The 17,591-nt window shown below is 50.0% G+C and overlaps 1 protein-coding gene across 1 annotated transcript in view; it reads left to right on the forward strand.

The window, feature by feature from the left end:
• Positions 1–903: 903 nt before the first annotated feature.
• SEPTIN9 (septin 9) overlaps positions 904–17,591 on the forward strand; it is a 73,831-nt gene continuing 57,143 nt past the window's right edge. The window contains exon 1 of the mRNA XM_065415340.1: positions 904–948. The gene's annotated coding sequence lies outside the window, so the exon portion shown is untranslated. The remainder of the gene's footprint in view (positions 949–17,591) is intronic.

Here is a 17,591-nt window from a genome sequence, read left to right on the forward strand (position 1 = left end):
CCTGCCTCCTGGAGACATAGCCCTGCTCCCAGCCTTAGCTTGGTGCAGGGGGGTGGAGGGTGCGGACAGGGGCAAGGGGGCTGGCTTTCAGCACCCCCACTACTAAAAATGTTCCAACGCCACTGAGGGCAGGATCAGGCAGCAGGAGGAAGAGCTGGCTGGGCTGGGAGGAAGATTGTCAGGGGTTAGAGAAGATCAGTGAGGTCACCTTGTTCATCTCTCAGCCAAATGCACAATGCAAAGTGCAGTTCAGCACAACTACCATCACTTACAGCAGAGGAGCGGCCAACTAACCTGCTGTATTGGCAGCAAAGTGATGGTCCTGTGGCTAAAGCATAGGGCTTGGCATCAGGAGATCTGGAGGCTGGTCACCATTCTGCTACTGATTTCCTGCATGACATTGGACAAATCCCTTAACCATGGTGTGACTTGGGATCCCCCCACCAGTGAAATGGGGATGATAATGCTTAGCTGAGTGGCAGGGGAGTTGTGAAGCCCAGTTCACACGTGTGCCGTGCTTTGAGATCCTGCCAGCACTGTGGGATGAATGCTTCCTTTTTTCTGGATCGCCCCTGTGTGACAGCTCCCTGAGTTTTCGAAATCCCCATAAGTTGAGTCAGCTTCACCTCCTCTCCTTTTTAGAGCGGAGACTTTCCTCTGAATTACTGTGTCACAGCGTTTTTATTTTTAATTGGCTCTTTTGAACTCTCCCCCCCCCCCTTCCTCTCAGCCGGTTCCACTCCACTCTCTGCACCCTGGGCAGTAATTATCCATCTGCACTCCCAGCCCCGGTCACTGCCTACCTCTGTTGCACTGTGGGGTGCTCATTATTCACAGAGTGACAAAGCCCCTTTGATCATTGACTAGCACTCTGAACCATGTGACCCTGAAGGGGGCGGGCCTTCTCTGCTAACATAGCCAGGAGCCTAGAGTGCTTCAACTGCTTGGGTGAGTCTTCTCATTCTCCCTTTGTTCTTTCCAATAATCCCCCTCCTCCTGCCTCGCCGTGTGCTGCACGGGGACTCGCTTCTCTCCGGCCACAGCTTCCCTCGCAGGGCTGTGGACCTGCGTGCCCGGGTAGGGATGGGGGAAGGCACCAATCCTACATTGGGATCGTGGGCTGCTTTCAATGGTAACGTGCAAGGCTCAGCAGAGCAGGAAGCCTTCAAGCTTCTGTCCCCCTTCTGGAGATGGGCAGGTTTCAGCAGCTCTAGCCCAGCTAAAAGCTTTCAGCCTGCAGGCTGAGTCATTGTAACCAGAGAGAGAGAGACAGGGATGGGGGAATTTTGTTTCCATGCTCCGACCAGATTCCGCCCGAGAAAGAAGAAAAGAGCTTTGTGCTTCACAGCTATCTCTTTGTAAATATTTGGCCAACTGAGCCGAGTGCTTCAGTTTCTTTCTCTCTGGTGGTTTCTTGCCCTTGCCTTGGAAGGAGCTTGTTTTGCTCTCCTTGAGACGGAGACTTAACTGTAACTTTCCTCTTGCCTTTATCTAACAATCTCGTTTGAAAGAGTGCAGAGCAAGTGGCTGTGTTTTCCTGTAAGCCCTGGAGGTAGGGGGGTGGGAGTCCCAGGTCGGTTTGCGTTCGCTTGAAACTCAAACGACTGGTTTTCTTTACGCCGTGTTCTCAAGTGTCGCTTTCAGTCAGTGTTTCTGCTGCTGTGTTACCCTTTACAAGCCTTTTAATGATGAAAACTTTCGGGGCTGCAGGGAGATATAGTGAGGGGGTTGGGGGAGGGCAAGACGTTTTCTTTGCAACTGACTGGGAGCTCCTGATCACTTGGGACAGCTGATTGCAGCAGGATCATTGAAGATTGGGAAACAGTGTGTTTATATGGCACTACGGGAAAACCGTAGTCCTACTAAGTAAATGCTTTTCCTGGGACTTCTCAGACAGAGAAGTGCTACGGTGTGGGGTCCTTCTGCAGGTACAGATCTGGTCCTGGAACCATTGCCTTGCAATGAAAGGGCTTGTTTACAGGAAATGCACTCTGTTCTTCCAGTCCTGGTATCCCCAAACAACTCATCGTCACCTGGCACTTTAAAATCCAAACAGCGGGAGCACCAGATTCTTAGGGTGGCTCTGCTCCCTCTGCTACAGTATGCCTGTGCTGCTTGAAGCCAGCATCCTTGTTGGGAAACCAGCCTTGTTCCAGGAAAGTTTAGACTTTCCTTTTAAAAGAGGCCAGATTCATTCCTTGGGTAGCTCCACTTCAGCCAGCAAAGTAGCATCTGGGATGAATCTGGCCTGATCTATCTAGTGCCATGAGTCTCTGCTGAGACAGTCTTTACCCTTTATGAAGGATGCTTTCTTTTCCAGAACAGGGGGGGCTGAGCAAGCAGCTGAGTATGTAACTGTGCCATTGTTACTGGCAGAGTGAGATTGTTTCCAGGTTTTTCTGTAATGACCATCACCATAGTATGCAGGATGCATTTATTTTATTAATGCAGAGAACTGAGAATGGAAACCAGTTTCTGAGTTCAGGTCCAAACGTGTTCTGGTTCAAACCCACTGGCTTAATGTGGACTACTCTTTTATGTAAATTCCCCACCGTTGCACTGGCATAGATGCCATGTGGATCATATAAAGCAGGCCATCTGTAGGTGTAGGGTTAGGGTACCACTGCTCTAGAGTTTTAAAACTGGCTATCTAACAGACCTGCTGAAGTAATCTACCATCCCAGGGGGTTGGATTTCTCCTGTTAGGAACCCTTGCATATTAAAATCTAGATTCTGGGTTGGATTCTGCTCTCAGATGCATGAGCATAGATCTTGTGATGCAAGGTTTGCTTGTACAAGCACATACAGGAGCTACTTTTAGTGGATATACGACCATGTGGGTCTTGTGTTTTTAGGGGACCAGATCTATGTAACTCTTTTAAGCACTTCTGTTCAACCCCTTCCAAAATCTAGTACTGTGCTCCTTAAACCCACCCCTCCCCCAAAGGTTAAAGTGTAAATCCATGAGTGTAATTGCACAGGGCCAACTATGACTTAGCCCTGACCCTGCTGTGAAGAGCATCGGATAAGAGATGTGGATATATATGTTCCCCTTCTCAGCCTTCCATTGGAGCAATGTGCCCGAGTGCATAGACTGGGATTCAGGAGACCTAGGTTCTATTCCTAGCTCTGCCACTGACCTGCTGTATGACCTTAGGCAAGTCATGTCCCCTTTCTGTGCCTCAGTTTCTTCAACTATAAAATGGGGATAACAGTATGTCTTTTGTAAAGTGCTTTGAGATCTACTGATGAAAAGTGCTATACATGTAGTAGTATTATTACATCGTGAGTTCACCTTGCCCTCAGAACAGTTTCCCACTCCTCCTGTGCCAAAGTGTGCCACACTCCCATTGGAATTGGGGCAGTAATCAGTCCTGCATTGCTTCCCTCACAGTCCCCAGTGTAGGGGGCATGCCAAGGGCAGGGCCAGGGGGACCTGTTGGGAGCAGGAGAGGGCATATTCGTAGCACAAAGCACTACAGAGATTCTGGGCTGGGGCACAGCTCATATAGGCTATGTCTACACTGCAGTTAGATGCCTGCGGCTGGCCTGTGCCCACCAACTCAGGTTTGGGCTCTAAGGGGTTGTTTCATTGCTGCATAGGCTCTGGAATCCCCTCCCACCTTTCAGGGTCCTAGAGCCTGGACTCTAGTCCGAGCCCGGAAGTCTACACAGCAATGAAACAGCCCCGCAGCCCAAGCCCCACAAGCCTGAGTCAGCTGGCATAGGCCAGCCACTGGTGGCTGGTTGCTGTGCAGACATACCCATAGGCAGCCCATGGGAGGAGAGCAGTCTCATAAACTGCTCTAATTTATGCCTGGGGCCGCACGAGCTGTGAATCTGGGCCGCACAAAGGTGCGGTGAAGTTACCTCTGACCCCTCTTCTGCCGATCTCTGCCTTCTGTGCTGAGTCTCCAAAAGGCTCAGCACAGAAGGAGAGACCCTGTGTTTTCCAGGAAGCCTTCCTGCCTGGTTCTATTCACTGATCCTATCCCCACATTGTCCCTTACCTGACCCATTGCTCTGTGCCTAGTCTTGTCTTGCTGAGCTTGTAAGCTCTTCAGGGTATGGTGTGTGTCTGACACTGTTTTGTAAAGCACCACATATGTTTACAGTACTATAATAATGATGCTTAATGCTATCACAAAGTAACTAGTGCAACCCATGTAACACTTTTTAGTTAAGGTGAATGTCTCTTACTATGTTAATACAGCAGAAAGTCTCCGTGTCTGCTGGTGGAATAAAGTCCATCTCCTGGAGAGGACATCAGAGTGCAGTATCCAAGAACTGTGACATCGTAGTGATTAAATATGACTTTTAAAGTCTGACAGTATTCTAACCAATAGGATAGCTGTATACAAATGAACCAAAGTCTAACTGTATTGTGATTGGTTGAGTAATCAATGATGTCTCACTCCTGCACTCAGCAATCAGCTGTTCCTAACTTTTTTGAACTCCTTTGTAAGGGAGGGACTCTAAATGTTTACTTCTCTCCCCTTGAACAGAACACTACAAGAGAGATTTTACATTGTAAATTACTTTAATTTTAAATACCATGGTTTTTTTATTAACATAGTGTGGTGCCCTATATTCAATACAGGGGCTGAGCCATTACAAACATTGAATCTATCTCCCCTTGTAAGTATTTTCACACTTGCTTCTTATCAAACTGTCTGTACTGAGCCATCTTGATTATCACTTCAAAAGTTTTTTTCCTCTTACTTAATTGGCCTCTCAGAGTTGGTAAGACAACTCCCACCTGTTCATGCTCTCTGTATGTGTGTGTATATATATCTCCTCAATATATGGTTCACTCTATATGCATCCGAAGAAGTGGGTTGTAGCCCACGAAAGCTTATGCTCTAATAAATTTGTTAGTCTCTAAGGTGCCACAAGTACTCCTGTTATATTCAATACCTAACACAGGAACCCCATCCGTGATGGGGGGTCAGGGGTTAGGCGTGCATATCAGGTTCCAATCCCCATACAATCCATCCAAGCCTCATTCTGGTTACCACACTCTCCAAGACTACAGTGCTGTCTTGTTGAGTAGTTCAAGCGAACCAGTGAGAGCTAGGACTGGGTTTTATTCCTGACTCTGACAGTGCCATTCTGTGGCCTCAGGCAAGTCACTTAACTGCTCTGCACTTCAGTTTATTAATCTTTGAAAGAGGGTTAATACTTTCCTATCAGGAGTATAGAGAGGTTTAATTAATTCACAAGAGAAAATCCTGCTGAGTTAATGTTGCCAGTGCATTTCAATGGAGCTCAGATAACAATCCCTCCAAAAATTCTACCCTGGGTTGAAATGTGGCATGTGAAATTTCAAGGGAATTGGATTCTTTTAGGGAAGCTGAGTAATTGCTGGGAGGGCTTGAAAATCAGGTTTGTACCAGGAAGTTGGTTTCAGCCTTAATTACAGTTACCGCTGCTCCATGATGCATATAAAGCACTTTGAGATGCTCAGGTGACAATTGTTCGAGAAATGCAAAGGATCATTATCCCATATCCCCTGCTCAGTGCGTGTGGGTATGGTCTTCTGACTTGCAGTCAGCTATAATTGGGCCGTAGCTATTGCTCTCAGCAGTATGTGCCCTGGCTTCTACTGGAAAGTCTCAATTGTGCTCAAGAGAGGGAAATGGAAGTCCATCCTCACCATGCCCTTGAAATGGTCTTCCATACGCCCTGAAAACTGTGAGGTCCCCTGAGCAGGGTCCTCCTTTCTCAGAATTCCGGGACTCTGTGGAACTGCAGCATAGGAATTGGCTTTCCAAGGGGTTTGCTATTGTGAGGAGACTTCAGGATCCTACAGAGCAATAATAGATCTCCCACTGAAATAACTACCTGTAATCCCCATCCTGTTTATAGAAAGAGACGCAGCTTCGTTGTTCACACTAGAACTAGGCAGACAGCATGCTTGCTCGTTCTCGCTGGGTCATTGAATTCCATGGCCTCTGTTACCTTAGAACAGTGATGTCCAAATTATGGTCAGTGTAGAGCTGGCTGGTCATATGCCCTGGCTCCTCTTGCTAAAATATATTCACTCCTTTCCTAATACACATTTTTCACGTAATAAGCAATTGCTGTCATTGCCGCGGGGCTGTTATTTGATTGACAGCAGGAAGGGAGGTGGCCGGGAGATTTCTTGTGATGTGGTTAAACTGTTGCATTCTGGGAACTCCTGCTCGGGGCTCTCACTCCTTTCTCCTGCTCTGAATTTTTAAACTCTGTTAAGATCGTAAATGATGTCGAAATCTCCATCCTCATCTGTGTTGCCCCCAGGTGTGTTTGTTCTTTCCAGGGCCAAGTACTCAGATCTTAGGAACGGGAGCGAAGGTCCCAGCCAGGACCTTTGGTGCACATGTTGCTTATTGACAGTCTCTTGGCTTTCACAAGGGTCCGGAGAGCACTGCAGGATTGTTCCGCATCAGGCGCTAAACCCGTGAGGCACAGATTTACATGCCTGCTGGTTGAAGGGGCCTTTGGAGCAGAGAGAAGGAAGAATCAAAGTCTTCTTGAGCTGCTTCTTTAGTGGCGGCTTCTCTGTATCTTCACTTTCATGGTGGCTTTTGATTTGTTTTCTGACAGGAGGAGACACTGAATGGAAGACAAAAAAAACATGTTCTTCAGTGTTTGGGGAGGATTGTCAGTTACCTGGAGGCGCCATTTGCTGTGGGCTTTCTCCTAGCTCAGCTGGAAGAGGTTAATTTTTTCCATTCCCCCAGTAACGCTCTTTCCCCAGGATGATTGTGAGGAGCAGAGGAATTGCCTCTGTCACTTGCCCAGGGATGGCTGGGCAACAGGGAATGTCTGTAGCTGATTCTCCTGATTCATAGATTAAAAATAGTAAGAGGCAGCCCCTGCTGGACAGTCCACAAGAGGTGGAAAGTACGAACACTGGAAACCAGACTGGACAACAGACTTCCCCACAATGTGTGTGAGACCGGGGCACTGACAGCTCAAGTTTTATGCCCCCTAATGTGGGTTTCTGCTGAGTTTCTTTGGCATCATTTTCCCCTCTGTTTATCCCCTCCACGTCTCCCCACTGGTCAGCGACACTCACTGTAGGTTTCTTCTCCCGGAGCCCTCCCATTGTTAGCCACTGACCCTGAAGCATCTTCACATGATGTCACAATCCTCCGTTTTCTGCCAGCCTTGTCTGAGCCTGGAGACCCTCATCTCAGGGTGGCTCTTGTCCTAACCACTAGGGCTCAGAACTGTATTGCGATCCTGTTTTCTTAGTGCAGTGTCTTAGGGGACTTTGCTTTTCCATCACAAACTGTAGGCAGTGGCCAGCCAATCTCACAGTGGCCTTTGATACCCCTTCAGGACTGAGGGCAGCCGCTAACTGGTGCTGTGTCGGACCCCTTAAACAGCGGAGCTGCCCCTGCTCTGCCTTGGGCAATGGGACTCCATTCAAATGCCTCCTTCCCCCCTGCCAATGGGCCAAGCTGTTTCCTGCTCTGGGCTGCTTCCCTTTGACCCCTGGGCCCATGCTGGGCTGGGCAGGCTCTGAATCAGGCCAGCAGGGGCCGTGGGAGGGTGGGGCAGGCAGGGACAATGCCAGCTAGCTGGCGGGAAAAGTAGAACAAAAGGCAAGGCCTGTCTTTTTGTCCCTGGTGGTTGGGGCAGCCAGCTGGCTCCTCCTTCGTGGGAGCCCGGCCCCAGCTGCTGAGCAGAAGAGGCTTCTCCTTGTTCTCTCTTCCTCAGAGGAATTACCATATGAATACCACTCTTTCCCAATCCCAATGAGGCTGGCTCCTCTGGCGCCCAAGGAAATGCAGATAGCAAGGGTGAGGCCCGGCTTTAGGCACTTCTGCAACTGCATCTGCACAACAAGGCGCTGCTGCGTGGCAGGGAACAGGAGCCCTTCCTCCCAGCAGTTCCATGGGAATGTGGATTTGCGACTTGTGCTCTCTGCAGAGAGCAGGTTTGCAGGGCATGCTGTCTTGCCAGGAGGACTCGATCAGTCAATTAGCCACAGGCAGCAGGGTAATCCCAAAGCGAAAGAATCCCAGTAGAAATGGGACTGCAGTAAATTCCAGATCCAGTTTTGGGAAGGCTCTGATCCAAATCAGAATTTTGTCACCTGCTCCACTCTGGAATGGCCAGACTGAAGCCAGCGTAGTCCTGTGGCTTGGGCACTGCCCTGGGAATCTGGAGTCCTGGGTACTAATCCAAGCTCTGCCATTGTCCTGCTGTGTGACCTGGGGCAAGTCACATCAGCTTGGTTTTTCCTCTCACTCTGCCTGTCTTGTCTATTCAGACTGGAAGCTCTCAGGCAGGGACTGTGCATACAGAGCCTGCTGCACTGAGGCCTGATCACAGCCGGGGAATCTAGGTGCTGCTTTAATACAGATAATAATAACACAAATGCTGACTATCCGCTGGAAGTTGGGATCCAGATCGGCCTGCACCAGCCAGGAGCCAAGGACATGTGTTGGAGAAGGAGTGCTGGGCTCTGCCCATCTGGGAAGAGAATCATAAGGTGCTTTCTCTTGGTGAGTTGCAGCTAAGAGGAGAGAGGGGATTTCCCTTTTGGGTCTGAGTCAAACTGGCATGAGAGGGGAGTTAATGAGACGCTCCCAGGAGTGCCTCTCTGCTAAGTTGAACGCTAAGATACGGTGACCCTAAAGCAGAGCTGGAAATGTCTAGGAACATATTTTCTAGTCTCTTCTGAGACCGAAGAGGGAAGGTGAGACCTTTTGAATTGTTGCTGGAATCCCAACAGTTGCACCCAATTATCCCCCGCTTAGACCCCTGTCCTCTGCCCAAGAGTCAGTTGAAGGTTTGGGGCCCATCAGTGTCACTCATTAATCAGCCGGAGGGGCCACTCTCATGCAGTGTGGACCACCCCTCCTTCAGAGGTTCAGTGTGTTGCCTTCACAGGACTGGGGAGATGCCAGCCGGGGCTGTTGCACGTGGCCATGCAGCATGCCTCTGCTGGGCCAGCTGAATGCGTTGTGATTTCCTCTAGTCCTGCCTGAGGGGGGGGGCTGCTACCATCCAGCCTCCTCCGCTTCATACACTGGAGGGGTCTGAGGATGCTAAACTGGAGCCTTCTACCTAATTCAGCTCAGAGCCATGCAGCATGTGATCGCTGGAACCTCCCCCGTTTTCCCGGGGACAGAGCTCTAAATATCAAGTCCGGAAGGTCCAGCTCCCAGTCTGTTTCTAGGGAATCAACGCCTCCTATGCCGTTCGGTGACATGAGTGTAAGCCATGAAGCACAGCAGGGCATGTGCTGGTGTCGTATGCACGCAGCAAGCAGCTGACACTGTCACAAGTAGCTCTGAGCCGTGCTGTATGCTCCTGCCAGCTTGGGATACTCCTGAACCAATGAGTTTGTTCTGCCAGGCCACAGGAGCCTTTGCAGCTGGGGAGCAGTGAAGCACTTCCCCTCCCAAGAGAGAGGCTGAGGTGGAATTAGTGAGCTCCAGAGTTAACCCTTTAGCTGCTGGCCTCCAGAGCTGTCTCTATGCTAGGGTGAAAAGTGGAGCATTGCCACTTCAGTGGTGAGACCTAGGACACGGGGCGGCACTGGAAATGTGCTTTGTCTTGGGTGGATGAGTGTGTGCCACAGGGGTTTCAGTGAAAGCCACCTCCCAGGCATAGGGGCGAGGTAGACACCAGCTTTACCTCTCCTGTAAGGTGCTACCACTAAGGCTCAGTGAACTGACACTGATTGGCGCACTTAGGGGTCTGATCCTGTGAGGTACTGAGCATCCTCCATTCCCCTCGAAGCCCGGGTTGGTTGAGGGGGCGCAGCACCTTACAGCTTCAGAACCTGCACCTTTGAGCCCCAGTCCTGTTGCCCAGCAACAGCGTGGGATGTGCCGCTGCACCCACCCTGTGTAAGGCTGGTGCATTGAGTTCCCAGGGAAGTGCTTCCTCAAGGAGGAAGCGGGTGAGGCTGGCAGGGGTGAGGGATGTCCTCCATTGAGCATTCACTCCCTGCTGGTGCTGCAGCGCAGAGATAAACAGGAAGCTTGTAACAACTCATTTATCATCACAGTGAGCAGGGCTGACACAAGGGGCTGGGACCAGCCCAGGGTTCCCACTTGGGTTGGGTAAGACACTGTGCTGAGCCTGAGGAAACAAAATGATCCATTGTTCCCCCTGGGGTGCGGGCCGAGGGGGAGATATTATAGGGGTATCAGAAACAATGGTGATGGGCATGACTATAAGAATGTAGCTAGATAACGCTGCACTTACATGCTTGGGCCCTTTCCCCCATCTGCCTCCACCCTTACTCATGGTTGTCTTAGATATACAAGTACAAAGCATTATTATTAGCAGAACAGCACCTGCATCAAATGACAGGGCTGGTTCTCTAAACAACCAGAGATGACAAGGCGCTGTTAATTAAGCTCTAGAAGAAAGAGCAGCACCGTGGCAGCTTTAATAGGATTGTAGCTAAGAGTTTTCCCCTCTCTTCAGTGTTGGGTTTTCCTCCTTTCTTCTGGGTTGCACAGCACCAAAAGCAAGAAAATCTCTCCACCATGGAAATCTCTAGGGGCACAAAGAAATGCCCCTTCCACCTGGTTTGTACGTGTGCGTGCGTAGTACGTTGACAGTCATGAATATATAGGCACAATAGGCCTGTCCTACATAGCCCTTACTCAGGTGAGTCAGAGCTCTGCATCGGTGGGATTTACTTATGTGAGTAAGGGCAAGATTGGGGCCAGCTGTCAAATGTGGATGTCTATCAGGGCATGCAAAAGGCACTAAAAGAATCAGCACTCAGTAGCATTTTAGCCATATACATGCCTCGTGGAGCACCCAGTAACGAACCTAAGTTCTCTTATGCAGAGAAATGTCCTAACAAAGACCAGCCATGCTGTATGCTGTCACTAACTCTGTTCTGAGACTGGGGAAGTGCTGGCTTGCTCAGCATTGACAACAATAGTCCAGAAACCGCCAGTTCTGCGTGTGCACAGTCATACCTCAGCCGGGAGTATTTGTACTGAGACGTAACTGACCGCCTTTGTCTGGCCCGTTGTGGTAACACACCGCTTTGAGCAGGCATCCCTTTGTTTCCTGATGCTGTAGCATTAGCTGGACCTGCTACAACTTGTGGTTAAAAATAATGAAAGGCTGAAGAACTATGGGAAAGTTCTCTGTTATTACTCATGCTTTGTGTTACAGTAGTGTCTGGAGGCCTCAGCCGAGAACGGGGCTCTAGTGTGCTAGGCGCGGTACAAACACACGAGACAGTCCCTGTCCTGCAAATCTTACATCCTAAATAGAGAAGGCAGTCGAAGGGTGGGAGGGAAAATGGGCTGAGAGGTCAAGTGACTAACCCAAGGTCACCCAGCAGGTCAGTGGCAGTGAGCACAGGTCGGCTGATTCCCATTCTAGTGCCATGCGTCCTCTTTGTAACTAATTTGCTTCCATGATTCTCTTTTGCTGTTCTCCATGACTGCTGATTCTCCTCAGTAGATAGGGGCAGAGCGAAGGGAATTCAGAGTAGAATGACAATAATAATTAAGGTGACTGATGAGGAGCTATTGAGAAAATGAAGGGCCTTGTACTGCATCCACTAAAAGCAAATTGAAGTTTTTCATGTTCACATCAATAAGGACAAGAATGGATCCTAAATATGTGCCGCTTGGTCAGATAGCAGATAGGGGTTTGTATGCATGCAGTTTTCACACCAGTCTAACTACATGGATAGAAAAACCAATTCAGTTAAAGCCTCCAGGACACACTGATCCTGGGATAATGGTGCTTACGCGTGCAGAGTTTGTATTGGTTACTGATATACAAAGGGTTGGACTGGTTTAAGCAACGTAGTGAAACCATTGCCAGGCCTGTGTGTAGACAAGGTTGAAGAGAAATGTGGTTAAGCCATTTCAGAAGTGTGAGAGAGGTGCCATGCGGACAGGAGAATTTTGGTTGGTACAGAAAGGCCTACCTAGGAATCATGGGATGAAAGTTAGCGTGGGAAAGTCCAGGCTGGCTATCAGAGAGACGCTCCTAACGGGGAGGTCTATTTGACTTTATAATTGAATTTATAATTTATAAAGTTTATAATTCCTGGGGGAATTGGGGCAAGCCACAGTGCTGATGTCATTCAAACTCTGATGGGGCAGAGCACTGAAGAATCTTACTGTAGAGCCAGTCATGCTGGATTGAAACGGTCCAGCAAGCCCATTTTGAGTCTGGGATGACTTCCCACACTTCACTGCATTTATTTGTTCACCAAAAAAAATATTACAAGATTTTCTTAAAATGTGCATTTTCCCTCTCACCCATTTAGTGCCTGTTGGATGAGAACTGATTGTTACTTGCTGAGTGCATTTCCTGTGTGTCTTTATGCAAATCGCCTGTTGCTGTTTTTAGTTTTCCATAAATTAGGCTGCTAGTGGTTAGAGAAAAGCAGGTTGTGGTGAAGTCGTGCCAAACCACTCCAAAATTGTCCTGAGTTTGTGGGGGAAGACTAGCTTCAAGCGGCTTTGCAATGGTTGTGCTGGGCAGTGAGAGATGTGGCACCTGATTCTCCATTCCTTCTGATCTCTGCTCCATCCATGGATAGAAGATTTTATGGGTACGTCTACACTGCAATAAAAACCCCGTGGCACTGAGTCTCAGAGCCCGGGTCAGCTGGCTCGGGCTGTGGGGCTAAAAATAGCAGTGTAGGCGTTCAGGCTTGGGCTGGAGCCAGGGCTCTGAGACCCATCCTCATCACAGGGTCTCAGAGCCCAGGCTCCAACCCAAGCCCCAGTGTCTACACTGCAAATTTTAGCCCCTCGAGCCCAAGCTCCAAGAGCCTGAATCAGCTGACCTGTGGCCATGCCATGGATCTTTTATTGCATTGTAATCGTACCCTAAGCCACTGCCCCCCTCCCTGTGTTCTCAGCCGGGTGTAAGCGAAAGCAGTTTGAGGGAGCTGCAAGGGGGAGTGGCATAAAGCAGTTACATTGGGGTTATTAGCCAAGCAGTCCGTTCCGCTACTGAACAGCTCCTTTATGCTGCTGGAATGGCTTAAAGCGGGCCTCGTGGAACAGTGAATTGGGAGCTTGGTGCATACATTTTATGGGGCAGGAGGCTACATGGGAGAGCGGTGACAAACCTTAGAGCCCAGGGAGAGGGAACCCAATGTTGGGGTGCAAGGGCCCCTTCAGACCAGATGATCCATTCAATCTCTGGTTAATCAGCTGCTGGCTGCAGTTAGTGTTTGGATGACAGTGGCAGATGAATTTCTAATGTAGGGTGAGGAGTTAGCTATTGATGGTCTCCTCTCTAGGTTCACGACCTCCCTTCCATGAGTAGTGGGACAACACTCAAGTCCTCACTGCAGGAGGGGAGCTGTTAGCTGCCCATCAACCAGAAAAACACTGGAAGACAGAGGCAGCTCAGAGGGAACGTGGCATGAGACTTAGTCTGCTCTCTTCCTCAGCAATGGCAGCAGATCTCCAGCTGTGGCCCAAAGAGCAGAGCTCCCCACCTTCTGTAGGTCTGAGCATCACTCTCTCCAAGGTGACCTTTGTAGCTGCGACACTTGTTTGTCTAACGATGTCTATGTGTAAAGGCAAATCAGTAGCTGTTGCCCTGATCCTGTCACATTCTAGGTGTCTCCTGAGTGCTCTCAACTCCTGATGATGTCAGCATGTCGCACTACCGAGCTTGTGTCCTCCGTGAGCAGAGGATGTTGGGAGAATCTTTCTCCTCTGCTCCCTGAGTGTGTGTCTGGCCCTGGGCCTGCCTCTCAGCAGTGACTGATGGAGCACAGTTAGAGGTCGCTGGCCTAGTGGTGCTGCGGGTCTCACTGCTGCTAATGGGCCACGCTGGAAGGAAGGGTGCTGCTGCAGTAGCAGTGCTGGGTGAAGGGAAGTGAGTCACGCCCTCTTGGCAGAGCAGCTGACACATCTCAAGGATGCAGAGCCGGCTTTGCATATCGACTGATGGCAAAATCCAGAATGATTCCTTCCGTCCTGTGCCTGCTTGTGGACATGAGCCAGGCTGGAGGTGTCAGTCTGTGGGAGCTGTTCTTTCCCCTTCTTAGCCAGGGGTCAGGCAGCCAGGCCTAGCTCACTGCATAGGAATGTGTTTTTTTTTCTTGAGAGACAGAGCTGAACCCAGCCCCAGTTCCTTTTCTCAAACTCGCTGTAGTTTCACCTGAAAGGGTTGAGCAATGCAGAGGGTATGTCCAGAGCTGCCCGTGTGATTTGTTGGGCTCTTAGTCATGGGAGGGAATCAGGCTGTAAATTGGATCTCCCTCCGGTACTTTAACCAGGGGGTGTGTCTGTGAGAGAGCGAAGGTTAGACTGGCCCAGGACTTGCAGAGTCTGAAGTGCCCCAATACGCTGCTTGCCCTGCTCCTGTTTTAAGACCAGTCTTGAATTTTACGGAGCAGGCTGTGGGAACGAGCTGTCAGAGCGGATGCATTTCCCACACAGATGCTCCCTGCGCTGCAGCAGGAGGGGGAGAGATCATAGGTGGCAAATGGAAAACTGATGCTTCTCCAGAAGATACGAATGATGCAGCTTATTGAATTCAGGGAAACAAGTCAGAATTGCTCCCTGTTTCTTGCCAATCAAAACAAATTCACAACTGCAAAAGTACTTGATTCCAAAAGTTCCCCTCGCTATCTGAAGTACTGATATAGTCCCTCACAGTCTTTAGTGCATTTACCTTCCCAACACCCCTGTGAGGCAGAGCAGTGCTATCATCCCCACTTTACAGATGGGGGAACTGAGGCTCAGAGACGCTAAGTGACTTGCCCATATGTGACGAAGTGGGAATGTTCTTAATGTGTTCTTTGAATACTGAGTGGTGAGTATTGACCTGGGAAGGTTGCATGGGAGTTTTGCTGGGACTGTCTGCATTGGGGATGGAAGACTTTCCTTGAGGGAAGATACCTGAGCACGTAACATGAGAACCCGGGGGGGGGTTGGAGGCCAAGTAACACCTCTGCCCGGGAAACTGGACAAAGGCTGGGGGAGGAGCCAGGGGGAGGCTGAGTGAGACAGCTGGAGGGAGTTTCAGTTTGGAGCTGGCTGGGAAAATGGAGGGGAGCCCCGATGGGGCTCTGGCCTCCCTGCCTTCCCCAAGATGGACCTAACTGAGGGGGTCCTGTTGTCTGTACCTGCAGGACCTAGCTTGGACTGTGTTCCTGTCGTCTAAATAAACCTGCTGTTTTACTGGCTGAGAGTCATGGTGAATCGCAGGAAGCCGGGGGCGCAGGGTCTTGTCTCCCCCACACTCCGTGACACCATATTCGCACAGGAATTCTGTGATAGAGCAAGAACTTGAACCCAGGTCTTCCAAGTCCGAGGCCAGGGCCCTAATCACTGGACCATCTTCCCCTCACTCTTCAGTTCCCCCCCACTCGATGCTCCCGTCCAACGCTGCGTTCTCCTGACTCTTAGAACCATTGATAATGGAGTCTCTTTACCCCAGCATCGGGGGGGGGGAGGCAAAAAATGTACGGCCAAAACTTTGGCCAAAAAGATGACTGGTGAATAACCAGCGACTGCAAATGTCTGGGGAGTTTTTCATGCGGTCCAGAGTGAAACGTCACCGTTTTTCGTTTTAAATCTGGTTTCAGACAGGAGCAGCGAGCTAATTAGTACAAGTCTCTGCTCTCTGCACTGCTCCTGGGGCTGCCCCGCAGTGGCAGGATGGGTCTTGTTTGCTCTGAATCCTTGGGAGTTTGGAGTGGGTCCATTCACCCCAGGAAAGCGTAAGGTATCCCTTTTGTGGGATTAAGCCGCTGAGTAAATTTCTGCTTGCAGCCCTGTTCGGAAATGAATGGGGTCTTTGCACAGGCCCAGGCATATGCTAAGCAAGGATTATGCTGTTAAATAGGGAGTTCAACCGTTGCCAAAAACTGACAACTTGAAGAAGAAAATTGCATTTTATGTAGGAGGAGGGACTCAGGGCTCTGCCACAATTGAATGTAACAAATACTAATAATATCAAATTCCGATATAATGATTACACCTAACTCTTATATAGTTCTCTTAACCCATAGATAGCTAAGCGCTTTACCCAGGAAGACATGTATTACTGTCCTTCCATTTTGGGGCTAACTAAGGGATAGAGAGGTGAAGTGTCTTATCCAAGGTCTCAGTGCAGGCGAGTGGCAGCTGATTCATTGATTCATAGATTACAAGACCAAAAGGAACCATTGTGATCATTTAGACTGACCACCTGCACATCACAAGCTTCCCGAAATTAATTCCTGTTTGAACTAGATCAGATCTTTTAGAAAAACATCCACTCTTGATGTAAAGATTTCCAGTGGTGGAGAATCCACCGCAAACAATTCTTGGTGGCAACTAGTGGGGAGGGACACAAAGGGGGCACCAGCCAAAGGGGGGCATGTGGCCTCACCATGCGACACCCATACATGACTCCTCCCAGCCCAGGGCCCCCACGCTCCCCCCATCCTGTCTCTTCCCTATCCCATGTTACCTGGTGGGGGAGGGGGGACTCTGTTTCACTGCACCATGCCGGGCAGTGTCAGCATGGCCGGAGGCTGCCTGGGACTCGGGAGAGTGCTGTCACCCCATCCCAGCATGTTACCTGGCGTGGGGGGTGGGGGAGAACTCTGTCCTGCTGCGCTGCGCTGAGCTGCTGCACTATGCCGGGAGGCGTCCGCTCCCAGGCAGCGTGGGAGAGTGCAGCAGCCAGGCAGCGTGGCTGGAAGAGGAGAGGCTCTGGTCCCACCTTTTCCCTTCCAGCTCTGGCCCTGCCAGCTGCTGGCCCCCCCCAGCATTTGGGGAGGGTCATGTGACCCTCTCGGCCCCTCCCACCCGTCGCCCTTGAATGGTTCCGATGGCTAATTACCCTCACTGTTACAAATTTGAATTGCACTGGATAGAATCTGATTTGCAGACCGGGGTCCTTCCCTGTTCAGTGGTTCATACTGGCTCCTATTGACTTTAATGGAGCTTCACTATGGTCTGAATTTGCTCCATTTTCTGCTACTGATCTGAGAATTGCAATACAAGCGGCTGGAGTTTCCAAGGTGCAGAACACCTGCAGCACCCATTGACGCCAGTGGGAGTTATGGGTGATTGACACCTCTGCAAATTGGGCCATTTTGTTTACCAAAAATAAAATACAGTTTGGTGTCTGAGCCCTATTGCTGTGCGGTAAACCAGGGATCAATGCGATGTGCGCCTATATGGATTGGAAACCACTCTTCAGAGCTCTGTTGTTAAGAGCCACAAGGCAGAAAGTCTGGCTGCCTGCACCTTGCACACTCTGCTGTGTCCAAAATAGCGTATACATTGCAGAGTAAAAACTAGAACCCAGCAATCCTGTCTCATAGCCTGGTGCCTGTCCAGTGGCCATATGGCCACCCATTCCACGGTAAGCAGCAGCAGACCCTGGTGCAGCCGTTGGATGGGATTGCCCCAAGGAAAACCTGGGCTCCTCTGGAAAGTGCTAGTGGCATTGGTGATTCATTACTATAGATGCCATGGAGTCTCCTCTGGGAGCTGGTACTGAACCAATGTCCCAGCAGAATTTGTGGCACCCTGGGCTGCTGCTGGGCCTGATTCTCCACTGCCTTGTACCAAGGGGATATAAAACGCTGCCATTGGTGTGCATGGAGAATTCTGATCTGGTCTAGTTTT

This window comes from Emys orbicularis, chromosome 13 (assembly GCF_028017835.1).
Source record: "Emys orbicularis isolate rEmyOrb1 chromosome 13, rEmyOrb1.hap1, whole genome shotgun sequence".
Lineage (NCBI taxonomy): Eukaryota > Metazoa > Chordata > Testudines > Emydidae > Emys > Emys orbicularis.